The 20,301-nt window shown below is 50.9% G+C and overlaps 1 protein-coding gene across 1 annotated transcript in view; it reads right to left on the bottom strand.

Moving 5' to 3' along the window:
* Positions 1-16,838, bottom strand: part of PTP4A3 (protein tyrosine phosphatase 4A3) — a 46,247-nt gene extending 29,409 nt beyond the window's left edge. Inside the window, exon 1 of the mRNA XM_074830431.1 lies at positions 15,688-16,838. The gene's annotated coding sequence lies outside the window, so the exon portion shown is untranslated. The remainder of the gene's footprint in view (positions 1-15,687) is intronic.
* Positions 16,839-20,301: the final 3,463 nt, after the last annotated feature.

The raw sequence follows: 20,301 nt of genomic DNA, 5'->3' as shown, positions 1-20,301 counted from the left end.
ACTTCTGGAGGTATCTTCCCATCCCTTATACTACAGTGGGAGCATGGGGCAGTCATCTCCTTAATTTAAGAGGTATGGTAAGATAACTCCCAGCCTTGGTGTGCATACATCTGTTGCACTGGAAATAGGTTATTTTGATCTGTTTCTGCTGAGACCATTCTTACGCCTTAGGACCTTTCCAAACACCCCTTGGCACCATAGTGTTAAAGTCCTAGCCATGAGGATGGAGGACAGCAACCTTGAAGAACCAGAGCTTTGGCAGGACCCTACCAGCTGAAGGAGACAGGCACAAGGAGCACACCCCAATCATGGAGATGGCAGAGCACTGCAAGCATAGTTTCATCTCAAGTTTGACTGAGTATTGGTTTGGGGTGGATACTGCAAGGCAAATACTCTAATTTGAATAAAAGCTAGAAAATCAGTTTGCACTGAGGGCTGCTTAAAGTCTTCTGCCATTTGTTGGGGACTCTTTGTTCCCCTGTGGCAGGAACACACTGGTAAATGCAACAGCCTGGCCATCACAGACAAACCACCCAGGAGTCAAACAGCTGGTCCATCAGCCCCAGGGGAGATTCAGGAAGGACCAGCTTCCTTGATGGAGGAGGCAAAAAGAAAACTTTAGGTATTTGCCCACCATGATCGAATGCCAAGTGTTGATGCGTCAGGGAAGCTGCAAGATGAGCTCCCAGCAAGCTCACGATACCAGTGGCTGCTCTCCCTGTGTCCATCCTGAGATCCGCAGTAGAGGCTTTTCCTGCTACAGATAGAGGATGATTCAAACCTCTCGCGAGAGGGTTCTGCAGCAATCCAAGAGTTAATATCTGGCCTCGGAGATGAAGAGCAGATGAAGAATTTAGCGGGGCCTGATATCTCATCAAGGGTGGCTAACGTAACTTTCTCAAAGGCTGGCATTGAAGACTTCTCCATCCAAGGAGCCAAATGGCCCCAGGCAGGCTGCTCCAGGGGACTTCTGGGTATACTGAATAAATCTCCAACCTCATTAAAGCTCCGAAGACCACAGAATCCAGCTCCTGACCTTCTCCGGAGCAGAAAACGACAAAACATTTCCTGTTATTTATAGCAGCTGGAGAGCCTGATGGGAAAACCCCACTTGTGAAATGCGGGCTGCTTGCCATGGTTGCTCTGCAGAGAACGGTCAAGCTGCTCCGAACTCCTTCCCGATGGACTGCTCCACCCCTGCGGCCACTTCACCCTGGGCAAGACTGCACTGAGAGGCTGCACAAGAGGAACAGGCATATGGATCTTGCTCCTGTTGGCTCTCCCAGGTCACGTTCACATGGCACAACTTGAATTAGGCAAGGCTGAGCATCCCAGGAGAGGGGGCTTCAAGCTGTGGGGCTACAGAGATGGGGCAACCTTTGAGAAGCACTTTTCACCCGTATGCGGCTCCATCTAAATGTGGCCGACCTTACCTTGGAGGTGATTGTAAACTTCTTAGGGAAACTAAGGAGAGGTTACAGCCCCTTTGCCCAACTCCATTAGGTGCTACCCACCTCCTCAAAAGCATGGTGGGACATGCACTGGCATGTTTGCTACTGGCAGCTGAATTTCCACCACCCTGGCACACACCAAAGGTGCTTTCCAGTGTGCTTAGTCACGCAGGTGCAGGAAACCTTGCAGCCCAAGGCAAACTTGCTGCAACAGGATGGGCTTTGCTGCAGGCTCATCGGGCAAGAGCCTCCCAGTGCCGGCCCCTCTCAAGATGAGCGTTTGCTGTCATGCTGTCGAGGAGGATTCCCATAGCTTCTGTCTTGGGCCAGCGCCAGCGCGGGTTTTCTGCTCGCTTCCAGGCTGAGGGAAGCAAGCTGTTCATCACGCGCTGCCGTGAGATGCTGTGAACAAACTTGCCAGCCGTGATAGGAGCAGCCGGCTCTGGAGCTCGCTGAGCTCGGCTGCCACGATGGTGGTTCCTCTCTGGTTGAAACGCAATAGCACCCAGGGCCACGTACCAATCAACACCCTGCCCCAGTCTAAAATAAGTCACTGGGCTGGGGGAATGGCAGGGAGACAGTGAGCATCTCCCAGAGCAACACAGCCGTCAGCAGCTGCTGTGATTTAAGACCACGCTGGGAGAAGCACAGGTCACAGTCCTGAATTTCACCTTCACCATGAAGCTGTTGCTCCTGCCCAGGCAATGATGCCATGGGTAGGATTCAGCTTGAGAGCAGAAACCTCAATTTAGGGACCCAGGAATCTCATTACAGTCATCATAGTATCATAGAATGCTTTGGGTTGGAAGGGACTTTGAAGGTTATCTAGTGCAACCCCCCTGCCACGAGCAGGGACATCCAGAGACCACTTCAGCTCACTCTAAAAGAGTCACCCAGTGCCTAGCTTCTTGGTGGGCTCCTCCTGTCCTCTGCTGCAGCTCCACTGTGGTGAATCCCCATGCTCCCATGGCCACTGTGGGAGACTGAGACCCCTACACACCTCATCCTCAGCAACAAAACCCCAAACCAGAGCCATGGCCAAGACCCTAAGTGCATCTCTGAAGAGCCCAGCCAGTTTTTCTCCTAGGGAGATCTCTGCCCTTGTGATGGACAAGCTCCTTCTAAATATCCCCAGGCAGTTTGCCTGCAACTCCAATTAATAACACCGTATTTTGTCAACAAAGTCGGGTCAGCAGCAATTCACAGACTTCACGCTGGTTAACCTTTTTCCACCAAACAAGCCCAGGGATATTTTGACTCCCTGCCCTTGAGAAGTTTATTTGTGTAGGACTCGTCCACTTACCAGCTTCTGGCAATGAAAAGACACACAAGGAGTGTAACTGCTTTCTAATAGCTGGGGAAAGACTTTATGGTTGTGGCCGGGGCTCCCTGGCACTGGAGCTAGGAAAGCAGGTGCTCCCTGCCAAAGCCACCTGAGAGAGTCCAAGAGGCTTGTAACTAGCCAGGGCAAGTGCAACGGCCCAGCCACCACCCCCAGATGCCACGAGATCTGCGGAGAACTTCGAGGGTGTTCTTGGTGGAGGCATAACACATGGACTGGGGTTGTGGAGCTCCGAAAGAAGACCCAACAGAGAAGATACATCAAAGAAAGCCATTCCCACTTCCAGCCTTTTCCACATCTCATCACCCCAGAGATGAACCAACACCAAGCCAGTTCAAGCCTCCTTAGTGCCCTCCACTGCCCAGGACCACATCTCATCATCTGATGCTCCCAGCACTTTGAAGCAACAGTAGACGCAAAGAGTGGGATCAAGAAAATGGACTACCTTAGGCTTCACCTAGCAAAGATTTCCTACCTTTCAGAAGTAGCAGGACCAAGGAGGAAGATTTCTCCACCTTCCTCCCAAGACGCGTGGGATGCATCTTTCACTCTGGGACCATGGGCTGCCACGGGTCACAGGTGTTTCCACTCCAGGTAACCCAGAAACCTTCACTGTGATTTCAAAGGGTTGGCCAAAAGGGATTCGACTGAGACTCCCACGCTGCCTCGGCTCTCCTGGCAAATGATTTACAGATGCTGCAACTGGCTGGCATGCTCTTCACCCAGACAGAACAAGCATCTGGCAGGCCCATTATTTAAGAGGCATTACTGCCTTGCATGGAGGGTGTGTCCTGGAGATTTATTGTCCAGATATAAAGTGACTGAGCTCTGTCCCAGGAGCACCGAGGGGGAAAAGCAAAGAGTTTCTTCATAAAAGACCCTGCTTATCACAATTGCAATTATTTGCACATGAAGGGGAAGCCAGGAGGGCAAAGGCACCCCAGGGTGACACGGGGAGGTGACACAGGGCTGGCTCCAGAGGGCACTGCCAGCTGGAGGAGGGTGTCTGGTGCGGTAGAGGAATGGCTGTCCCAGAAAGGGGCAGAGAAAGCTGTGCCTTTTAACAGCAGTTGGGATATTTTCTCCGGCACATTCCTCACCCTCCAGTAATCTTGTGGGAGCCTGGAAAGATGTGTTGTGAAACCCAATTCCTCCCCGCCGGCAGCTCTGTGGGGACGCCAGCAGCCAGAGCAGCCTTACATGGGGGCAGGACCAGCATCCATCACATTGCAACTACCAAGACACTGATAATTAAACTGGGTGGTGAGGAGAAAGCCTTTCCCACCACATACCTCCTCCCTGGCCTAGCTTGTCCCTGCAGTAGGGTGGACTTGGGCAGAGCTGCTCAGACTGGGGCAAAGGATACAGAACGCTCAGCGTGATGCAATATTTACCTCTTCTTGAGATTCGGGCGAGGTCATGCATTTGCATCACTTTGGGCTGTATTTGCTCAGGAATAGAAAGTTAAATCCTCCGGGTTTCGGAGTAAATCCCAGTTCAGAGCAGTAGCTGGAAGAAAAGCCCAGTGGGATGCACTGGCTCCTGGGTGGCTCCCTCCAGGCCAAGCGGGGCCTTGCGTGGTGTCTGACATCGTCCATCCCACTGATGGGCAGGACATCAGGTTGCATCTGGCAGCGGTTTGTAAGGACGCTGGTCATAACCACGCGTCAGGCTGAGCTGTGCATGCCTGCTGGCAGTGCACGTCTGCATGACGTGCCTTCGCCCGCCTCTGGTTTCAATTAAAGCCGCTAATAATTTTAGCAAGAAAACCCTGAACCAAGTGCATTCAGTGGCGGACTCGCTAACGCTGGCCAGATGTGCCACTCCTGGCAGGTGCTGTAGTGGCCACAAGCGTGCAGGTGGCTTTGCAGAGGGAAACTAAGAAAAAAAATAAAGTTATGGGTCACTGCCATCAAACGAAGTCTTCCAGACTCAGGAAGACTGAACCGAGCTGGTGTCCTGGATGCTTTGCGGACAGGGCTTGGGTAAGGCCCTGGGGCTGTAATGGTTTTATTTAGGGTTTGCAATAGCCTTTGGCTCCTATTGTATTTGCGTTTGCCAGAAAGACAGTTGGTCTGGCTGGATTAAAGCTGGTGGTAATTACATGCCAATGCCTCCTCTGTAGCGAGGACAGGCAAAACACAAAAAGAAAACTGTGTGGGTATCTCCTCGCTTGCCACTTTGTGCAGAGACAGCCCCTTGCCCTCCTGTGAGCAAAAATCCAGCTCGTGGCCGGTGTTAGTGCTTTTTAAAGTTATTGACAATGCAGCCCGAAAAGGAGAAGAGATGTGGAAATCGCTCCCGGTGTCAAAACGCATTTCGTAAGCAACAAGCCATATTCCCTGAAGGATACCCTCTGCCTTGCCCAGCCACCAACCCAGCTAGCAGCCTTCCCCACTTCCCCAAACAAATGCGCAAAATTCAAAACAGATGCTCCAGAACGACTGTTCAAAGACATTCCCTTTCATCTAGTAATTGCTGCTTCCGAGGGAGAAGATCTTAAGCGGTCCTCAAACCCTCCTGAATGATCTAGACACCTATTTTTGTCTTTTTTGGGCTTCAGAACATCTTTGACTTTGCAATCTGAGTCACCCTGCTGTTCCTCATCCCCTCTCCCCAGCAGTTAATGGGTGGCTCAGCCTTCTCGCTGGCATTTGCACCCCTGGGGCTGGTTTACAGTCACCCATTTGTCACTATCCACGTGCAATCCCACTGCAAGGGATGTCATGACGCCACCAAGATGGGCACCACTGCTCCACCAGTGCCAGTCAGGCATGGTGAAGGAAAGCCAGGCTGGGGGGTGCAAAAATTAGATGCAAAAGGCAAAAAAAGATGTTATTTGCAGTAATGGCAGTGCTAACACCTCCATCTAAAACTGCATTAGGAGGAAATCCCCCCACTCCAGCTGCTACTGCTATGCCCACCCCCCAGTTTTGACTTATGCAAGCTTGAATTTAATTGAGGTACATCTGCAGTGAGGATTTCCTCTTGTCCTTTTCAGTCACTGCATTTCTAGCTTTGACAAATAAACAGCCAGTCCTCAAACCTCGGGATCTTTATTGCTTGTGGTTCTTCACCCTTCTTTTCTAAGAAATGAGTAACAGGAGCAGAAGGCTGCAAAACACACACTGACCACCCCGGCTTTAAATACAGTGAGAAATCAAATAAACGGGAAGAAAAGAATGAGGAAGATCAACTAAAGGGAGAAAATGCCCAGCTGCACCCCACCATGAGTGGCTGGAATCCGTGGATGCTAATTTAGGCAGTGAGAAAACATGAAACAAAAAGCAAAACCAGCGATATGAGCGCACGATGCGATACACTCCCATGCTGGAGCTGTGAAGGAGCCCACGGGCTGCTTGGAAAAGACTTGGGGTGGAAAGTTAACGCCTGATGTGATGTACTAAACAACCATGGCCTGGAGAAGAGGAGCTTGAGGTCAAAAAAATCACTTAACGTGGAAAGATGCAATAAGGTCTGGTGATTTCCTCCCAGGAATCTGCTGCTGATCCTCAGTGATGGAGTACCATCACTCCCCCTGACAGTGGAGATGAGTGTTAGGGGGAATTGAGTTATACCAGCCAAGCAGCTTTGCTGGAAAACACCAGGTATGAGAATAATCCTGCTAGTAACTGCAGAGCCCAGCTCCTCCCCAATGATGCCAATTTACACGTAGCTTAATGAGGGCATGGCATGAAGGAAGGACACTGCAGGGGATTATAAAATCCTGCCTCAAATGGACACACGCTGATGCAGTTTAGATTAGGCAGCATGAAAAAATAAACAAAAATAGGTTCCTAACTAAAGGAAAAATTCAAGGAGGTAAGGAGCTGGTGAGTGATGGCACCTGGAGCATCTTTCTTTCCATCAACGGTGCCAACCAAGCTCCACCTGCCAAGGAGAAGGCAGCGGTCCAAATCGGAATGGGCAAACCAGCGTCTCGGCACCACCAGGAATAAGCACAGAGCTTCCAAAGAAAGTGCAAAAAGGCATCCACGTGCAAAGAAAATCCGCAGCAAAGATGCTGAATGTGGCAGGGAAAAGAACGGGTGCGGGAGATGAGACTCCAAGGTGAGAAATTACCACCGTTGGGGGGAAAGCAAACACCTCACAGCTCTTCCTATATCTGAGCAAGCTCCCAGTCATCACCCTGAGCACAGTTTTGTAAGGTGTTGTGCACAAAGCCTCAAACCCCCTCAGTAGGGTTTTTATCAAAATGTATTGCATCCCGGATGGTCCAACACAACCGAAAGGGAACCAGTGGTAAGGAGCCACATGCTTATTTTGCTCTGATGAACTCTGACGTGGTAAATCCACTTCAGCTTTGAGCAAAGCGCCTGGCACAGCCGTGCACAGAAAACTTCTGCTTCAGAAGACCAGGGCTGAAATTAGCACGGCTGGGAGCGTGAGCGGTTGTGCTGTTACCCGAGGTTGCCAACCAAAAGGAGAGGGAAGGGTGTTACTGAAGGCTGCATTAGGAAAAAAACCCTCATCCTCTCCAAAATGGCTTTTGCATTGCAAAAGACAAGTACGCTAATGAAATTAGATGACAGATTTGAATCAGAGAAGATGGTTGGTGTGTCCTTCTGCATGCTGGGACCATCCCTGGTGAGGATGTCGAGAGGTGGCACGGGGGATTCTTCTCCGTCAATGGGAGGATGAGCTGCAGATGTGAGTCACTGGGGCTGTCTCCACCACAGGGATGAGGAAACCTTGATGCCCTTATGCCCCCTCCATGCCTTCTCAACCAGGAACACTGGGCTTATTTAGGTTGGCAGACCCACCACTTGGTACAGCCTGCCAGAGGATAAATACCAGAGCAGGGAAAAGAGCAATCCGAGCTAAAAGCCAGTGCGGGTACAAGAAGAACAAGGCCAAATGGGTACAAGTCATCCACAAATAAATTTAAGCTGGTAACGAGAGCAGTTTGTATCCGTGTGAGCAGCGAGGCTCTGGCGCGGCTTTCCCGGAGGACTTCCCAGGGTCAAACGGCTCATTAGTTTTAAGAAGGAAGCTGGCAGGGGGTTTGCGTTGCAGCTGCCTATAACGGCAGGGGGGACCCGTCTCCAGAGCAGCCAAAAACTGGTGGTGGCCCTGGGGCTGGCTTCGGCGGGATGTGGGTCTTCTGCCACAGCCCGCATCCTGTCCGGCAGCGGTACCTGCGCCGGTGGGGTATGGAGGGATGCAAACCACATCCGCTTCTCTTGGAGAGAGGAAGCCGCACGGGGAGAAAAATAAAAAGGCACAGCTCCGTTTTTCCAGTTGACAGGAGCTTAAACACCGGCTGGGAATTGGGCTCAGGGCCCTCCGTGAAATTCAACTTGGCTTGTCTTGAGACAGCGTCTCTACTCCCCAAGCACTCTACAAGCATTTCAGTAATAGCAGGGGGAATCAGACCTACTTGTCAAGCGTGTTGCTATTTGTGCAAATGCTGTGTACCGGAGGGAAGCTTGAAGAACAAGTCCCCTTTTTATAGCGCGTTGTATGCTGGCAGTGAGCCTGCAAATTAGAAGGAATTCAGAGAGGAGCAACAACAACAACAACAAAAAAGCCTAAGGGGCTGGAGGGATTAGTTTTGGAGGAAAAAAAAAAAAAAAAAAGAGAGAACTAAGTGTGTGGTCCAGTGGATGCGACTTTGGGCTGGGACTGCACCCACTGCAATCCCATCCACAGCAAATCTCCATGTGCAATTTGCAGGTTTCCCTACCTGTCCTTAAGAATCAAGATGTGTTTTCTCCCACTTCAGGAGACAGCTCCACCATGTCCATGTAGAAAAAAAAATTTAAAAAATTAAATACGTGATAGAAAGTTAATTAAGAAGTTGCCAGAGCAAATGACAACACATGATCACAATTGTTTTGAGCTGGGAGTGGCTGAGCCATGGCAATGAAGGGTGCACAGGGAGGAAACCCCCACTACAATGGGGTTTCTAGGGTGGTTTTACCCTGAAATGGATCGGTTCATCCCAGTCCCTTCAAACGGGCACGCAGAAGTGCAAGCTCCCTACCTGGATGCGGCCCTGCTATCAGCATCCCTATCATTCGGGGCACCAAGAGGGGTAGGAGGTGACCTGGATCACTGGTTTAATCACCAGCCTTCAGCCTGGCTGCGCTTGTACTGGTGGCAGGGCCCCAGAAAGGGGACTCTGGCAGGAGCAGAGCACTGTTCCTGCAGGGAAAAGCTTGGCTGTCCCCAGCTCGGGGTACCCAGCCTCATGGGGACATCCCCATGACCAGCAGGTTGCACCCCCTGAGGATGTATCACCCCATCCACCTGAGGAGCACGAGTGCAGGGAGTTCAAGAGCCTTTCGGGGTGGGCAAGTACGGATGAGACAAATTTTCCTGTTCATTGACCAAAACCCCTGGTTTTTGCCTGCCACACAAGCAAGCATGAAGCTGTAATTTGCCACTGATGGGGTGTAGGAGAGGAGAGGACGCAGAGGCTAGGACAAGTCTTCTCTTAAATACTCCCTAACACCACCTTAAAAAATAATGAACCAGGGGCAGCGGAGGTTACTGGTTTGGTATGAGAATTTTCATGAGCATGAGAAAAAAAAAAAGACCACAGTGCTCCAAAGTATTTTTTTTTTTTTTTTTTTTTGTAAAGAAAGCTTCAGGGGCTCTGGGAGAACAAGGCTTACTGCAAAGTTTGTTTTCTGTTGTGCCCACGTTACCAAGCAGAGCTGGCCGAGGAATGTGCGGCAAGGGGCGCCTGGTCGGGCTGCGTCCCTGGGTAAGTGCTGGTGGCCAGGTACGATGGCACAGTGAGGGTCACCAAGCCTGGGCATTGCCTGCAGCCCAGGACACTGCTCAGCAACCCATCTTCTCAGTTTAATGCAAGCCTTTCTTTCAGCAGCGCTCCATTTCTGACTGCTGTGTTGCACACACAGCTAGTAAATAAGCATAATATATACATTAAAAAAGTGTTTTCTAGAGGTTAGGATAATCAGAGCAATTCCCCCAGTGCCTTTCCCCGGCGTGCCAGGGTGCAGTGCGCACGCCGGCAGCTCCCAAACCCTTCTCCGGAAAAGTTCAAACCCTCAAATACTTGGAATTGCTCTTTGAGGGAATTTATTTTAAAGCCGCTTTAACGGCAGCTGGGAATTACCAGGGAGGCACTTTGCTCTGCAATTTCCCAGCTGCTGACCCCGTTTGCATGAAGGGGGCCTTGGGCGGTCGCTCCGCTCGGGAACATGTGCTGAGCCGGCACCGCCCAGTGTTGCACCCGAATTTCCCCTCGCTCCGAGTTGCAGGAGCAGCACAGAGAGGGACGTTGTGCATGGCAGAGCAAGAAAAATTAACTCCCGCATCCAGCAATGAGGGCGTGAACTTGCTTAGCTCAGATGTGGCGGGGTTACTTAAGACCCTGTTCCTATTAGGGCTGAAAATCGCACCCAACTGTGTTGCTTCTTCCCTGGAGCGAGAGGAGAGCTGGGAGGCTGTGACCCTCCAAAAAACCAAGCCAATGTCCCAATGTGCTGGTGGCACGTTGCTTTTTAGGAAGCATTTTGGTTTTAAGTTAAAAAAAAAAAAAAGGGTTATTGAGCAAAATCACTGATGAAAGTCTGCGGCGGAGCACTGGCAAGACTGCGAGTGACAGGTCCTGCTTGAAGACTGGAAGATGCCACCACTGGAGCAGTGGTTGTTCCTTTTGCAAAAGCCCTGTGCCCCTGTGACCACCCTGTTCCCCTGAGAGGGTTATGGAGCCCTTCTCTGCTCCACAGCTACCTGGGGACATCCTGGCCACCCTGGTCAGGCTGACTGAAACCCTAGAGAAGAGGTGCAGGTAGGTGGGATGGGTCTGGTGGCAGGCAGAAGCAGCCCCATGCCCAACCGCTGCTGGATGCGGACCCACCTGTGTCATACAGCCACCTGGCAGCCACCAAGTCACCCAGAGTGAAGGGGGGGGGGGGGGGCAAAGCCACAGGCAAGGGTTGGGCTGATAGGCATCAGCCCCCTGTGTCGTGGCGCCCGTGGCCCCACACCGGCTTTCCTCTCCCTGCTGTCATGCTCGAAAGACACTTGTGGAAAAACACAGCAAAAAGGAGAGGATTTGAGTGGCAGGTTGGAGAAGGAGGCGGGGAAGAAAACAACTTGGCAAGGAGGGAAGGGCTGAAGGACACAGGCATTTCCATTTTGGTGCAAAACTCCCAAGGGTGCCACTTGGAGTGTCTATTGACCAACTCGCCCGCTCTCAACAAGCTGGCTGGGTAAACTGTGGCAGGGAGGGATGCTATTTCTGGTCAAGATGCATACAATGGCAATGCTTTTTTAACTCTAAAATCAACCGGTGACATGCACGGGACTCAAAACACACAGTCAACAACCCTCCTGGAGAGGACTCTGGCTCTGCAGGCACCGCACCTGCATTGTCTACCCAACATCACCACAAAAAAAGCCATCAACTGGTCCTGTGCAATGCTTCGGGGGACCACAAAAAAGAGGGAAAAAACCGTCAAAGTCCAGCCAGACAGGTACAATCTGCTTAAAAAAAATATCAAGGGGTGCGCCCTTGACTCCTGGCAATGCAGCAGATACAGAGGACTGAGTTGCTTCTCTCAGTATTAGAAGGAAAAATAATCACTGTCATAATAAAATAAAAAAATTAGATGCTGCCAGGTCAAGTTCATTAAGGGTGAAAGGCAACGGTTTGACTCCAAACCCAGCTGTTCTCCCCAGCCTGAAAGCATCGATACAATCTTCCCCAGCACAAGTCTGTGCGGGAACTCGTCACCCCCCCTCCCGCTTCCTTGCAACATGATAACACACCACATCGCCCCCAGCTCTCAAGTTAAACATCTTATTAACGACAGTGACGTACAGAGAGGAAATCTCTAACAACTATCACAGAGATGAGAGGGAACACATCTACTATCGATCAGCTATGATACCGCTGCAGAGAGATCTGCATGTAAGAAAGCATTCAGCCCCTCCTCTCCACCACCCTCCTCTAATCGCTCGATGTCATGGGAAACTAAACCTGACATCCAAACAGCCCAGATATAAAAGACTCGCAGAAAAATATTAAGATAAAAAAACAAAACAAAAAACCCCCTTGCCTTCCAGGAAACCATTTGGATACAGACCCTGTGCAGCTGCAGCCACCCTCCGTGTCATATTCATCCCTCCTGCTTCGAATTGGAAATCAGGCAGGGTGGGGAAGGGGAAAGGAAAAAAAAAAAAAAGGGAAAAAAAGAAGCGATGTTGCAGCTGATGAGTCGCGAGAGGCTGTTGGCAAAGTGGTCCAGCAATCATCTGAAATTCAGACGGTCACGTGAGGAGCCTGTCTGCAGCTCCCGCGCAGCCCAGGCTCAGCACTTCGCCGAACTGCACACGCAGCAATTTGCCGCGTCGAGATCTCCCGCCCCACTCTCACCCATTTTCCAGCCCGTGCCCCATCCCAAAACCCCCAGCAGGTTTTTGCGCTGCAAGGTGACCGAGGGCTTCACGCCGAAGCGGCTCCAGCCACAAAGGTGGATTTCTGCCGTGCAAGTGCACCGCACGCAGAAAAACATCGCTAAGCTGCAAAACCACCCTCCCTTTTACATTTTCCACCTAAATCCCAGCCCTGCGCACAGCGCTGCCTTCTCCACCATCACCCCACCGCATCATGTGGGGCTGGCTGGGGGTCCCATCAGTGCAGAGCAGCACCCGGGAGAACATGCTGTACCTGCTCCAGGAGCCAACCTGTCCCTGGGCAACCCTGGGCATGCCAAAAACCAGCCCCCAAGCTCCCCAGGCAGCCGTGGTTGCATCAGAGAGCAGCCAGGTAAGCCCAGACACCTCCGGGGCGAGGTGGCAGCTGGCTTTTTTCTTGATTTTTTTTTTTTTTTGGCCCCCTCTTTAATTTTCACATTGTTCACACCCAAGGGATGCTTCAGGCTCCTTCCCTTCCTGTCCTACATCACCCTGCGGTGCAGCAGCTCCCGGGGACCCACCCGGACCAAGCAATCAGCAAAGGTCCCTCTGCAAAAGCCATGTGGCTTCACAGAGACAGCCACACCATACCACCCCCTAACAACGAAAATGATTTTTTTTTTCCTCTTCTTGCACCCATTCTCCACATAAACCAGCAAGAGGAATTAAGAGACTCAGTGCTCCATGCTGTCTTGCCTTTACCACCCAGTCCAAGATGCATTACATTGCACTAAAGTCAGGCAGATACAGTGGGACTAAAAAAAGAGTGTGGCTTTTTTTTTTTTTTTTAAAAGCTGGATTGCCTTTCACGGCGACTATATTTATAGGTAGAGCTGTTGAAATTTTAAGGGCTCCTTGCCACAGGAATCCGGTCCCATCTCGTGCTCACAAAGTGGTGTAACTTGGCAAAAATGAACATTTAACGGGCTGAGGGGTGCTGTCCCCCTCCCTTAATTTTTGATAAAATCAGAGTGGAAAGAGAAAAGATGCAAAACGCATGGGGGAGCTGTGCACGCCCAGACCACGTGCTGCGAAAGCCTAGCGAAGGCGGCACTTCACACCCCACCCCTGGACCAGCACTTTGCTGTCAATGACCAAAAACCCCCCACCTTTCGCGGGTGTTTATTTTTGCTTTCGGTTTGGCTATCAGTGGCACACACAGAGTTTCCCCTGCACTTTGTTTTATGGTTGAAAATCCCCAGTGGGGTTCAGCTCCGGAGCGGTAAAACTCGCTCTCCACATCCACAGCCGCCCGGGAACACCATCCGCCAACACGCCGCAGCACACGATGCCCAGAAACCACACAGTCTCAGCCCAAAAGTTTCCAATTTTCTTACACAACAGCACGCTATGCTGCTAGAACCCTATTTTATTTTAATTTGTGCTATAAAAGCACGTTACGCCACGTCCAAAGACGCTACCACCCCACTGAGCACGTCTGGATGCTAAACTTTTATTTCCTTATGGCAACGTGTGCCTATTTAAGACAAAACCGAAACCATAATTAAAGTTATTGATAGGAGCCAATGTTTACTGTTTGCTATTTTAATATTGAGTGCTGTTGGATTTCAAGCCACTGATTTCCATCGCTTGCAGGGGATGATTAAGCTGGAAACGTGCCTAAATGCCGGGTTTTTTTGACGTTTCTACGGGCACTTCTGCTGTCAAATCAAAGAAATGCACTTAAGAGGCCGATCCCAGCGGATGCTTCTCATCAAGGACCACCTTGACTGGAAGCCGGCAAGTGATTTTTGAGCTATCAAGACACACATGAAAATAAAACTAAAATAGCTGTAACGAAAGCTTTTTGCTTCTGCAAGCAGCCTTCTCTGTAAGCAGAGCCAACGGGGTGAAGGCTCGTGGGGCTCCGGTAACGCGACTATTTTCAGCCTCGTGAAAGTTAACAGGAGTATCGCTTTCCCAAAGGAACAAATTTCAGGTTGGAGTGCTTACCAAAGGTTAAAAGTCTCTTCCTTCATTTGCCCACATGTCAAATTTGGCAGCCGCTACTAACATCTGACATCCCCAAAAAGTGGCTGTGTCGGCGACTGTGCTGCAACAGTCCCCACTAGCCAGCATCTGGATGGTTAACTCTGAAGCCTAGTGACAACACACTGTTAAGTTCCTGGATGTATATAAATATTGGTGCAGAATATTGGTGGGTGTACAAAGCCCCCAGCATTTTCAACATACGCTATTAGCAATGATACAATCACAAACTTAGCAATCAGTGGAATTTAAATCCAGATTACAGCAGGAGATTCATGACATTTAGTATACAAGTCACCAGCTTCATTTATCCACACTAGTCTTTTTCCACTGCTACCAATAAACACATGACTTCATTAAGGCTCGGTTTTCTTGCTGATCCTCCTTCAGCGAGAAGGATGCACACAACACAAACCCAGCAGCTCCACACGCTCAGTCGCCCCGTTTACGTTTCAGCTCCTTTGAGCAGAGAGATGAAGCCGTAACCGAATTAACTGGGAATTGGCAGCAGCACAAACTTGCCAGATTCTAGCTAATTGCTTGGATTAGTAATTCCAGTCGCATGCAAAATCCACCTTACCTACGGCAGAGAAAGGCGTTACGTGGGGTGTCCTCCTGCTACATGACCCGCCTGCTCGTGCAGTGGGGCCCACCAGCCTCCCCAAGCCCCCCGGCCGTGGCTAGGCCACCGAAAGGCTCACTAGCCTAACAGAAACATGCTCAAATATGGCCCTGGAGTAGCCATCGCTGCTGCAAGTGCTGATGTGGTGAGCACAGCCCCATACATTTGACGCCGTTTTCTTGCAAAGAGATGGGAAACGTCCACTGGGATGGCAAGACCGGACAGCACCAAGTACGCGTTTCCCCCCAGGCCCTTCGCCACACCGAGCCCGGCACCTCCTGAGGGTGGCGAGGCCCCTCGGAGCCTGAGAGCTTTCGTGCGCGCTGATTTGCGCCCTGCATCACCCCCAGCGCGTGAGCCGTGTCCCTGGCAGGGTGCTCCGCTGCCGGCTGCCGCCGTGCCGGTGCGCAGCGCCGTGCACAGTCCCCTGACGGGGCGGGTGCCTGCAGCGCCCAGACCCCACACGGCAAGGCCCCCCCCTTACTGCCACCGGGGTTACTGCACCGGGCAGCCCCGCGCACGGGCCCCTCCGGTTCCGCGGACACCGCAGCTCCGCGCACGGCGCCCACCCCCGCCGGGCCAGCAGCGTGCAGCGCCCTGCGCGGCCTCCCCCGCACTCCGCGATCGCCCCCCCGCGCACGGCCCCCCCCCCCGCCGCCATCGCAACCCTCCCCCGCCGCCATCGCCCCGCTCCCGCGGCCTCCCCCGGCGCGGCGGGGGGGAACAGAAATTACCCCGCGTCCGGCGGCCTCCCCCCGCGCGCTGCAGCACATGGCCCCCCCCTCTTTTCCCCGGCCGCATTGTTGCGCGGGCGGCCCCACGTGCCGCCACCTCCCCGCGCCGCCGCGCCCGCCCCGCGCACTGACCTGCTTCGCCGGCTCCGGCCGCGCCGCCCCGCTCCGCGCCGCTCCGCGCCGCTCCGCGCCTCCCGCCCGGCCCCGCTCGCCGCCCCGCGCCCGCACATGCAGCCGCCGCCGCCGCTGCTGGCCCGCGCGCGCACCGCCCCCCCCCCGCCACCCCGCCCCTGCCCCGCCCACGCCGGGCCCCGCCCACGCCGCGGAGTCACGTGGCAGCGGGGAGCCAATGGTGAGGGGAAGGGAGCGACGGGAGGGCGGGGCTAAGGGCGGGGCTAAGGGCGGGGCGGGGCTAGAAGGGAGGAGCGGTGTGGTGGGCGGGGCTGAGGGGAGGGGCGTGTCCAACGGGGATTGGGCGGGGCCAGGTGAGGGGGCGCAGTGAGGCGCTGGGCGTGAGGTGAAGGAGGCAGGAGGAGGAAGAGGAAGAAGAAAAAGAAAAAGAAAAAGAAAAAGAAAAAGAAAAAGAAAAAGAAAAAGAAAAAGAAAAAGAAAAAGAAAAAGAAAAAGAAAAAGAAAAAGAAAAAGAAAAAGAAAAAAGAAAAAGAGGAAGAAGGAGAAAAAGGAGAAGAAGAGGGGAGGAGGAAGAGGAAGAAGAGGAAGAGGGAGAAGAAGAAGAATAAAAAGAAAAATAGAAGAGGAGAAGAAAGAGGAAGAGGGAGAAGAAGAAAAAGAAAAAGAAGAAAAATAAGAAAAAGGAGAAGAAGAAGAGGAGGAGGAGGAAGAGGAAGAGGAAGAAGAGGAGGAAGGAGAAGAAGAAAAAGAAGAAGAGAAGGAGGAAGGTGAAGAAGGCAAGGAGGGAGGCCTGGAGGCAGGGGCAGGCAGCACAAGCCTGGGCTGGGTGCAGCGGTGCCCCCCTGCCCCCAGGCAGCACAGGCTGGGCAGAGGCCCACGAGGGCCCCGGCCAGGGGCGGGGAGGAGGCTGCTCCTTCCTGAGGCGCTCTGGAGGAGATATTGAACATCTTCCCGTCAGCGGCGCTGGGTCCGTGCGAGGCCCAGCGGGTCACTGCCCAGGAACTGGCGTGATTCAGGAGCTGCCATCACTCAGCCCTTCCGACCACGGGTCTCCCCTCAGGTTGTCGGCCTTTGTGGCTATAAATCCCTGTCTAGATCTGTGGTGTGAAGGACCACCATAAATTCAGAGGAATAGGAACAGAGCACCTGACAGCGCAAATTCATTTATTTCTGATTTATTGAGGACTTTTTAGCAGAAGTCACCATGGAGGCAGCCAAGGGCTAAAGGAGTAGTAGGACAGGGCTTTTTGGGGTAACAAACAGGCACACAGGGGTGAGACGATTCCTCAGGCATCATACACAGATACGTAGAGATGAAGGGACAGCCGCTGAATATCGGGAGATCCTCAGCTGTGCTTGCATTTCAAGGATGTTTTTTCCTCTTTCCTGAAAGGCACTAAAACGGTGCCCTCTAAACCAGAACCATCTGACAGTGCTTTATGTTTCTGAGAACATACTTTGTTAAAAGGGCCAGGAGGCCTCTTTGGTTAAGGGCCGACCTGTCACGACCTACAGCAAGTCCTCCAGCAGAACCTGAGAAAGGCTGATTTGGCACAGTGAATTTTCCAACAGAAAAAAAGAGGGGAAAAGAAGGAAAGAAAAGGTTCAGAATTTCTTGATGCATCATACGAAAAAATTAGTAAAGCAAACAAGTCAATTTTACCAAGGTTTCTTGATGCGATGAATCTTATGCAACTACAGTGTATATGTGTAAATATATAAAATTTTTGCTAAAACTGTTGAATCTGTTGACCAGTTTCAAAGGATATTAGAGATGTTCAGTTTCTGATAACAGGGAGGTGGATAAAAGGGATAACCATCAACATGGCCTAGCTCTCTCCTTCCCCTTCCCCTCTCAAGGCAGAAGCATAGCATAAGCTTAACCTTAGTTAGACATCAGCAAATTCACACCTCGCAATAGACGTCTGCTGAAAACAGAAAGAAAACTGTTACTTCCCTTGCCATTGACATTTAGGTTTTGCTGTTTGACTCCCTGCTACTTTTTCTAAGTGAGAAAATTATCTGTTATTCACATCAACGTTTTTAATTAAATACTCAGAGCGTGACTTTCGGTGGTGCTAGAATCAGTCTGGCAGAGCTTAGCGAAAGCTCTGGAGGGCAGAAGTCCTCCTGCTATTGCTGGTGATGGTAGGACCGACTGAGAAACCCGCCTGCGAATGCTTTCTTTAAAAGCAAAAAATTGAAAACTGAAACAAACAAACAAAAAATCCAGCACAAAGAAAAACAACTTTACAGCTGCTCTAGTTGGTTGGGTATTTTTGGTCAAATCCTTTCTTGTTAAAACAGCATGACCCCTTTTCCTTCCATGGGGATTCCCAGGCATGATGAGGAGCTGTATTTGGCTCCGAGGGAATACGTTTGTTTTTCTGTATCCTTTACTGTTTGTGAATATGATAGACCCGCCTTTCTTTCAGATGCAGTAAATGCCAGTAATCTGTTTTTATTTAGTTGAGAACCTGAGAGTGGTGGTTGGCAAGCTGTTCTTTGCTTACCATTTGAAATGTCACATGGCAAATTCTAGTGCTTGAGCACAATCTCAGCTTGACAGCTCTGGCAAAAGAAAAAGGGGCAACAGTGTGAGCCTCCACCACATCGCCTCAGAAGTGCCGTCAAACCCAGCTTGATCCCTCTTGCATGGGTGAGGCTGAAGGCTTGCTGTGCCTGAGAGCGTAGCTTCTTGGCCGAAGGTGTAAATTCATGCCAATTTTGCTGCTGCTCTTTGGTAGGGGAACTTTTGTCCACTGTAAGCTGGAGGGAAAACGGAGGCATTAAAAATTGATATGCAACACAACCGAGGAACACCTTCAGGTCTCCTGGCAAGCCCGAATCCATCTTCAGTCAAGCCCTGCCTCATTTCTCTGTATTTTAGAGAGAAAAGCAGAGAGAAATGTTTCCACAATCAGGTCACTGCCTTAAGAGGATCAAACAGGCTTCACGTTAGCTGTAATTTCCTGAATTTGAATGGATTTTCAGCACAAATATCGACAATCTCCTGTGCATGTTAGCATCCTTGAGCATGTTTTTCAGCATAATGCACTGAAAAGCAATGTGGAGGGATTGTAACCTCTGCGCAGATGCTAATCCCAGAGGGCTGTATTTGCCTTAGTGTTAGTGGAAAGCCTGGACATGTTTTAATGTGTGCCTGTCAAAGTGCTTTTATTACAGCTAAGACACTTTCCTGGACCAAGCCCTCGCAGCATCCATGTTTGCAGAAAGGATGGAAATGCGATCCATACACCTGCTTTGTCTGAGTTTCTGTAATCTTTTTTTCCATGGTCCTTCCCTGCCTTTTCTGTCATTTCCATTTCAGCCAAATGCAGCTTTCTTCAAGGAAGACACCATTAACACTGAACTGATGGAAAAAATTACTCTCCTTTTTGCCACCTGCAGACAACACTTCTCACAGCTGCTGTGTTGGAGAGGAAAGCACAGAAATGTGATAATTCTGGGTAGGAAAGGTTGCAGAAGGAACTACTCCTCCAGGGTAGGAAGTGAAATGTGGATGCTTGATATGTCAGTGTTAATGTTTCAGCACTGATGCCTCCTTGCTATCCACTAACTGTTTAAACTGAACAAGTCCTCCACGGAGTTTCTCAATCACTGGAGCTTGTGTCTTGACTCTCTGCACCTCTTCCTTTGGTGAAGCAGTTATGGCATCATGTTCCTCTGGGACTTCAACATCTGGATGAGGTTTCCAGTCACCAGTGCTGACACAGACACCATGTTCACCTGCACCACAAACAACCTGGGTTTCTCCAGCCTGCAGAGGTCCCAGAAGCTTCTGTGCATTGACTAGTGGGTACTTTTTTTTTTCTGGGAGAGATAAGAAAGTTAAAAAAAAAAAGAAAAAAAAAAAGGAAACCTACGGAATAGTTCTGATTCAGATTTTATTTTTTAAGTTAGCTTTTCCTTCAGGAAAGGCTCAAAATGAAGCACTTATGTCTTCAAGAAGAGTCATTTAATAGCTGGACCAGCACTTAAAATTCACTTGAAGGCACTGACTAATTCAGCACATGAGCGAAACTGAAGTTCACTCATACGTGGTAACGCCTTTCTTTTTCCCACACTCATCAAAACCTTGCTTGCCTACTTCACAGATTCCCCAGGTATTAATAGCCAAGGAAGACTTCAGAACAGAAAGAGCTGGGCCCAGAGAATAAGAGGTTGTATTTGCATGTAAGAGGGATGGGGGAGGCTATAAAGGGATCACTACCGAGTGCTGCAGATAGCCTGGCTTCCTGCAGCTGCCCTCCTACACAGCTGAAGCTCAGTCCTGCTTTCTCAGGCACATGGCATAGTCCAGGGCTTTCGTCTGGGCTGAGAACGTGGTTAAATCCTTGCAGGCACCACAACGTGGAATGGTATTTCAACCACATCAGGGAAGGCAGGATCGGTCTCCTAGGGCAGGGCTTCTTCACATGCGGTCCCTGCACTACTGGTGGTCCCTAGCATGCCTGAAGGTGGTCCGCAAAATGATTGCAATTAGAAAACCAAAACCATACACACTGCATTCCCACGCCTGCAAGCCAGCAATCAGAAAGGAGATGAAGTAACAATAATAGATAAACATTTTGAGTTTTAGGTCCCAGTGTC

The sequence above is a fragment of the Strix aluco genome, chromosome 1 (assembly GCF_031877795.1).
Source record: "Strix aluco isolate bStrAlu1 chromosome 1, bStrAlu1.hap1, whole genome shotgun sequence".
Classification (NCBI taxonomy): Eukaryota; Metazoa; Chordata; class Aves; order Strigiformes; family Strigidae; genus Strix; species Strix aluco.
The sequence above is the reverse complement of the archived record's forward strand: the minus strand, read 5'-3'. Positions and strand labels throughout refer to the sequence as shown.